The 7,860-nt window shown below is 41.5% G+C and overlaps 1 protein-coding gene across 1 annotated transcript in view; it reads left to right on the forward strand.

Moving 5' to 3' along the window:
- LOC109856763 (apoptosis-resistant E3 ubiquitin protein ligase 1) overlaps window positions 1–7,860 on the forward strand; it is an 87,334-nt gene that overhangs the window by 54,334 nt on the left and 25,140 nt on the right. The window lies entirely within an intron of this gene.

Here is a 7,860-nt window from a genome sequence, read left to right on the forward strand (position 1 = left end):
TTATACTAAAATAGGCGCCAACAAGAGTTTCTTATTTTAAGAGGAAAATCCTCTAAATAGTAATATTGATAAGAATATATACTGATTAGAATATAAAAAGCCTCTATAGAAAAACATATATATCTTACTATCGCGCGCGCGCGCGAAAAAGACTTTATTCTTAAATTAAGAATATATTCTTAAATAAAGAATATATGCTTAATTTCAGAAGAATATCAGCTAACATCTTTAAGAAGATTTTTTAAGTATAAAATCTACTTGCAAGAATATAATTTTTTTGGTGTATATATATATATATATATATATATACACGTACACCGAAAAAATTGTATTCTTGTTTTGAGGATATCCCACTTACTTTAAGTATATTTTATACTAAAATAGGCGCCAAGAGAAGAGTTTCTTATTTTAAGAGGAAAATCCTCTAAATAGAGTAATATTGATAAGAATATATACTGATTAGAATATAAAAAGCCTCTATAGAAAAACATATATATCTCACTATCGAAAAAGATTATATTCTTAAATAAAGAATATATTTTTAATTTCGGAAGAATATCATGTAAAATCTTGAAGAAGATTTTTTAAGTATAAAATCTACTTACAAGAATATAATTTTTTCGGTGTACATAAAAAAAGAGGAATTGAGGTTCAATGTAGACGCTAAATTTCGACTCGGGAGGGGAAAAGTGAGCGCCAAACGGAATTATCAAATTTTGCCGCGGGGATGGAAATACAACCTGTTTACTCTCCAAACAAACAAACACTCCGGTTCGAGCTTTGTTGCCGCCGCGGGTTTTGCATATCGCTTAGGGAATCAGATTACTTGCAAATAGATCAGAAACGACTTGGAGTATTACAGATTGCTCCGCGGAACGGAGTACACGGAAAGGGCGCGGAAATTACGCGGTGTTTGCGGACGAGATGAGCAAACTCGTCCCCTCGAGTTTCTTATACTCCGTGAGAAGGAGAATCCGGGAAGAAGAAGAAGAAGAAGAAGACAAATACACAAACGACGCGGATTTTCTCTCGATAGCGTATATATATAGGCGATACGGAAAACGTCTCGAGAAACGTCTTCGGACGAAACGATCGGTGTTTTTTTTTTTTTTTTTGATCGTAGCGACGAAATTTATTCGCGCGCGCGGCGCGAATGTTCTCTCGAACACGTACAAACGAAATACACGCGAGTCAACTCCGGTCAATCCAGTCAATCAATCAATCAATCAGTCAATTTTGCGCCGGAAACTCGGCGCGAAATTTCTCAAAACTTTCGCGTATTACGTCCATCATCTCGCGCCGGATATAGACACGCCCGCAACGCGTTTCCCGCGGGATCGCATCCCCCGAAGGGCGGCGCTAATAATTCACATACCCCCCTTCTCCCCCCCCCCGTCGTCGTGGACAAAAAGGGTGTGTTGTCGTACCCGCGGACCGATGTCCGTCCGAAGGTACGAAGCTCGATTACACACCCGGGAATAAAACGCGACTAATTGAATATTGCGCGGGGGGGAGGGGGCGAGGGGGGGCAACCTCCTCCCTCGCATTGTGTGCTCGCGCATAATTGCATAACTCGGGGAGTGTGTTTCTTATTCCCGCGACGAAGTTCTCTCCAATTAGTCGCGCGCGTGTTGCACGTTGCGTCCTTGTCGATCCTTTTCGATAAAAAGTCACGTCGTCGTCGTTGTCGTTGTCGTTGTCGTCGTCGGTGGTTACGACGCGTTTCCGCGGTAACAATTTTTTAACGTCTGGAAACGCGAATCGCGCGCGGAAAACTGCACAACACAATGTCAACCTGGGGGGCGGGGGGGCGGGGGGAACAAACACACGCGCGCGCAAAAGCGGCGCGTCGTCTCTTCGTATCGCGGAAGTGGTGTGTGTGTGTATAAACGCCACTGTGTCAAATGCCGATGGGATTTGCGCGAGACAAAAAACGTGTGTGTCTCGCCTGTTTTTCTCTCGTTCTCGCGCGCGCGCGCGTGTTGCCGCACAACACTAATGAAAGAGATGGAAAAATGTGTACCTTACTCGCGTACATACATACTATACTCACGTAGAGAGAGAGAGAGAGAGAGAGGACACACGTACACACACACGTGCGTTAACACAGCGCGCACACCGTGTGTACACACACACACTCACACACACACGTGGCGTTTAATTTCGCGTAGGACACACACAGTCGGGGAAAATTTATCGCTTTATTTAGAGATCGCGCCCCCTTTTACGAGCGTCGTGCTGCGAAATAATACACGTCGCGACCGGTGTAAATAAAAAGAGAGAGAGAGAGAGAGAGAGAGAGAGAAAGCAAGAGATTTTACACGTCAATCGAATTAAAATTGAATCTGTTTGCGTCGGAGCGAATCAAAAAAACGCCGCCGCGTCGGGGGGGGGGGGGAGGGGATTTGCGACGCGAAGGGGGGAAGGAAAAAAACTCGGTCGAGAGAGAAATTGTGTTTCACATCCGGCGCGACGTTTTGCGTGCGCTTAACGATGTCGGGGGCGGGGGGGGTCGCGGGGGAGAGAGAGGAAGGAGGTTAGGCGCGCGGATAAATTTCACGGGAGAAAATGAAACTTCCTAATCAACGGTCGCGATCAACGCGCGTGATGGAAACGAAACAAAACCACAAGCGCGCGCGGGAAAACGGCGCGCGATCGATCTTTTGCTGCTGTGCCCCCCTATCTTATTCGCGCGCTCGCCCCCGAGCCTCTCTCTCTCTCTCTCATGCATAACCATGAGAGCAATATGTGACATACATACAATACACACGTACCGTCCCGGTTTTCTCCACGTCGTCCCGCATATACGTGTGGAGCGCGCGGAGAGGAAGGATCGTTAGCGCAAAGTACCGTGGGAAGGATATCCGTTCGGAAAAGGTCAAGAGTCTCTCCCCCCGGACTCGGAGCCGCGGCCTCTCTCTTTGTCCTAGCCCGGAAGTTATTCTCTCGCCGTTGAAAAGAGAGAGCATGCGCGATCAAAGAAAGATGAGGGAGATACGTTTTTTTTTCTTTTTCTCTCTCTCTCTCTCTCACTTTGTCTCTTTTTTCTCGACGAAAACCGCGCGCGCACCCTCTCGACGTTCGTGCGAGCCGCGATTCGCTAATTAAACTTCCCGACGAGGGGGGGGGGGAGTCTTTGCGATTTTTTTCTCTCTTAAAATAATCATCCTCTCATTATCGTCTTGTCTCTAGCGCGTAATATTTTCACGTCCGTGCGCGTGTCTGTTCCGATCTGGGATTTTCGATGATTGAAATCGCTAAACGAAAAATCGGGGATAAAATATAAAATATTTTGCGCGTCTTTTTTTTTTTCGAGAGAGAGAAGCCTTTCAAAAGGATTTTACGGATTACAGTGTTGCAATAATTCGAATAAAGTAGATTAGTGTTTCTTGGTAGAAGCCACAGAGAGAGACAGAGAGAAAGAGAGAAAGAAAAAATTGTTTATCAACAGTGAGAAAAAGATTATATTAGTCTTCGAAATGTCGCGCGAAATATTGGCGCGAGGAGAGAAGAAAACTCTCCCTCAATTTTGCGGGGCGCGCGATGTCTTTGCACACACACATATATTCTCTCTCCGGAGAAAAAGTACGGGAGATATTCGAGATTTCGAGAAAGAGACGTTTTCCAAAAGCAACAGATAAATATTTGCGTAAAAGCTCCCCGATGTGTGCGCGCTGGTTTCGCGAACACATCAAATTCCGTGTATCGCGCAATTCGTTTCGCATTTGATATCTCTTTTGCGCTGTAAAATAATCTAAAATCTTATTACACATCGTTGTCGTGTGTGTGTGTGTGTGTGTGTGTCCAGTGTTTTTGTTTCTTTTTTTTTTGTTTTTTTTTCAGCTCGAGCGCTTGATTAAACTCCTGACGATCCTCCTTTTTCGATTTAACAATTAAACGTTCCGCTCTCATTAATATTGCGAATTTATCGGAACCGCGCGCGCGAATGTATCGCGCGCGATTAAGCGTATTCCGGGAGGGTGTTATCGAATCGTATTGTATGCGCGAGGATATCGAAAATCGATAAACCCCCGCATTATCATTTTTCATACGAGATGTGCATACACGACTTACATTATCATATGTATATGCGCACAAATATATATATATATATATTTGTGCGCATATATATATGATAATGTAAGTCGTGTATGTTATTTGTTATATATATATATATATTTGTATAAAATATATATATATATATATTTCTTATATGTGTATATATCAAGGTTGGGTAGTGTCTAGTTAAAAAGATAAAAGTTAAGTTNAAAAGTTAAAAAGTTAAATAATTTTAACTTTATCTAGTTACATTTTTAGACTCTTATCTTTTAACTTTATTTAGTTATATTTTATCGGTAACTAGTAAATTTTTATTTCAACTCTCTTGAATCTACTATAGCCATAAGATTTTTTATTTGTTTGCATACAAAACGGAACATATTTCGTCGTATGATCATAATTAATTTTACATGTTTATAGGCCNAAAAATTCGACCAATCACAAAGCTCAAGAATGATTCGTTTTATATGCGAATAAATTCGTACGTGTTCGAGAATTGAGCCAATAAACGCTGGTCGTAAAATCCAACGCAATATAATTTATAATAAAATATATATAAAGTATATTTCTAAATAAAGTGTACATTTATTTTTTCCATTATATGTAAGATTAAAACACTGTAAATGTTTTGTAATTATTTGTAAGACTAAAACACTAAAATCATGAAAAAAAATTTAACTTTTAACTTGTTAATTATTTTTTTTATTAACTTAACTTTTAATCAATTAATTTCATTATGGATTAACTTATATCTTAACTAAATAAAATTTTTAAGATCTTTAACTGTAACTTAACTTAAATAAAAAAAAATTTAACTTACCCAACCTTGGTATATATATATATATGTAAGACGTATCATTTTGTCAGAAATAGTTTTTGCAATAAAATATGCATCACAAGTGTGCGCGCGTGTCTCGGACATTTCGAACAAAATTTGTTTCTCGTTTCGCGGTTTGTCACAGTCTTTGCTCGAGTCGCTCAAATCTCGATTGCGGGTGTACGTGCGCGCGAGCGAGAGAGGTAGATCGCGGATAAAATTTTCAGTTGCGCAATATCGCACAGGGCAGCGGCGGCGGGATTTATCCCGGGATGTGTCTGGGATTCTGAGAAATTGAACCGAAGTCTGTAAAAACATCACGAATGTGTTTCGGCGTTGAAACTTTAACGCGCGCGCGCACACACACACTCGACTTACTGAATTAAATGGTAAAACTTTGGAGAGAGGATTTGTGAATTTCTCTTATCTCGCGCGAGAGAAAAAGAGAGAGATTCGGACCGATCGTTCTTGCACGCTGTTGTTCCCGTCGATTGTTTCTTATTTTGTGTATATATAAATAAATAAATAAATAAATAAATCCACACGCCGGTAGTTCACGCGACGAGTCCTTAATTAAAACGCAGGACGATGTAAGCTGAATAATGAATATACTTTTAAAGAGATTACGCGCCACGAGCGTAGCACTCTCGTTTCTGACATTTCCGTGCGTTATCCGACTGTATAATGTTTTTTGTTTTTTTTTAATCATGTCTCTTTGTATAATGCGGAGTTTAAAGTGCGCGTATAACATGCCATTACACGGAGATATTTGCGCGACTCGCATCAGGGATGTATTTTTTTTCTTTTCTTTTTTTTTACGCAATTTGATATTCTCAACATTTTGTTTAAATTATTTTATTCTCGACGTATTGTTGACATTTTGTATCTCAGAAAACGTCGTTTCGATTGAATCAAACGTTGCGCGCGAGGTTTCGTTTTATTTTCTCTTCTCTCTCGCTCGAAACACAATCGCAAACGGTCGACACATCAATTTGCAAATTGCTGATTAATGTTCGTATCTCCGACTCTCGCGCGCGCATATTGGCTTCGTCTCTCCCTCTCGATCCTGACCCGTGTCGCGCTCTTTATCCCCCGCATCCTGCGTGCTCGAGCCGGGAATAATTGAAATTAATTACGTTCCGCCTCGTTCGTTCTTTCGTTCGCAGCCGTACCGCGAAGAGGAGAGGAGCCAGCAGCTATTGTTCCTCGCGAAAGGGTGATTAATGTTTTTCATCGTTGCGTTTAATTCTTTGGGCGTAAGCGTAAACGCCCTTTGTCTTCTCCGACATGGATTAAGCTCTCGATCTCCCTCTCCCTCTCTCTTTCTCTCTGTTTTTGTTTGTTTGTTCTTTTTCTCTTTCAAAATCGCACGCCGCGTGCACCCACGTCTCGAACGCAAGAGCAATTGAAAAAAAAAGTTTAACAAAGATCGTTCGCTTTGTTTAATTCGTTTCAGGCGCTTTGCTTGTATTGTTATTTCTGTTTTGCGCCAGCGTGAAATCGATCCGATTCTTCTTGGCAATCGAGAAAAAAAAAAAAACAAACAAACAAATGTGATGATTTATCACACCGCGTGCGCGCTTCTCGCGCTTTAATTGGTACGTAGCCTGTGTTATATCGCCGACGTGTTTCGTGTTTGATTCGGGTGTGTAAAACGCTTTATGCGCGATTTGCGTCAAATCAAAATCGCGCACTCGGAGAGTAAATCGACGAGCCGCGCAATTCCTCCGAGCAGAGATCGCGAATAATAATCCACATTAAATGGAATTTCGTAGCTCGCGTATATACGAGCAGATGAGCGCGCACACACACACACATACACACACACACGCGCACACATTTCATTCGCGCTCGTTTCTCTCAGTGTCTCCGAGAATGTCCGTGTGCAACTCGCTCGACATTTTATACCGCAATTCCGCACCGTTTCCGCAACAAAGTTCGGCCGTGTGCATTCGCGAGGAATACTTACCGCAGTTTAGTAGCGCGCGATCTCGTCGCTCCGCTGTTCGCGCATTTATCTCGCACCGCAAGCCTGCACAACTTGCACGCTGCCTCGAATAATAAACGAGAGAAAAAAAAAACTCTCATCCGAAGATACACCGCAGGCGAGAGCAAAAAACGATGCGCCGCGGCCGCTGAAACAAAAGAAAAAACAAAACCGCCGAATCTCTCGGCGAAAGAGCGAACTTTGCAGAGAAAGAGAGAGAGAGAGAAAAAGAAAAAGAACGCGGAGGAATTATGCCGGACAAAAATCCGCGCTGCCGGGATGGACAACAGCAACGCGAGAACAAAGATTTCCTCTCCGGCGAGATATCGTCCATCGGCATGTCCTTACGGCCCAGCGGGAGCGCATCCTCCGGTGAGTAACTCCGCCAAGGACGACGACGAGTCTTGACTTACTCCTCCCGCGAATCTCTCACGAGACGAGGCATTCGCTAATTGCGTTGCATAATTCCGTTGCGTATATACCGACGCGTGTGTCACACATGCATAAGCTATGAATATCTGCGTGCGTCACGTCCTACGCAATTAGGCGGAATGAAAATTCCAACGCGAGTCCCGAAAAATTGTTCCTGTGCACCGAAAAAATTGTATTCTTGTTTTGAGGATATCCCACTTACTTTAAGTATATTTTATACTAAAATAAGCGCCAAGAAGAGTTTCTTATTTTAAGAGGAAAATCCTCTAATTAGTAATATTGATAAGAATATAAAAAGCCTCTATAGAAAAACATATATATCTCACTATCGAAAAAGACTATGTTCTTAAATTAAGAATATATTCTTAAATAAAGAATATATGCTTAATTTCAGAAGAATATCATCTAAAATGTTTAAGAAGATTTTTTAAATATAAAATCTTCTACTTACAAAAATATAATATTTTTTCGGTGTATATATATATATATATATATATACACGTACACCGAAAAAATTGTATTCTTGTTTTGAGGATATCCCACTTACTTTAAGTATATTTTATAC

This window comes from Pseudomyrmex gracilis, unplaced genomic scaffold, assembly GCF_002006095.1.
Source record: "Pseudomyrmex gracilis isolate BER0280 unplaced genomic scaffold, ASM200609v1 scaffold_133, whole genome shotgun sequence".
In the NCBI taxonomy this organism is placed as follows: domain Eukaryota; kingdom Metazoa; phylum Arthropoda; class Insecta; order Hymenoptera; family Formicidae; genus Pseudomyrmex; species Pseudomyrmex gracilis.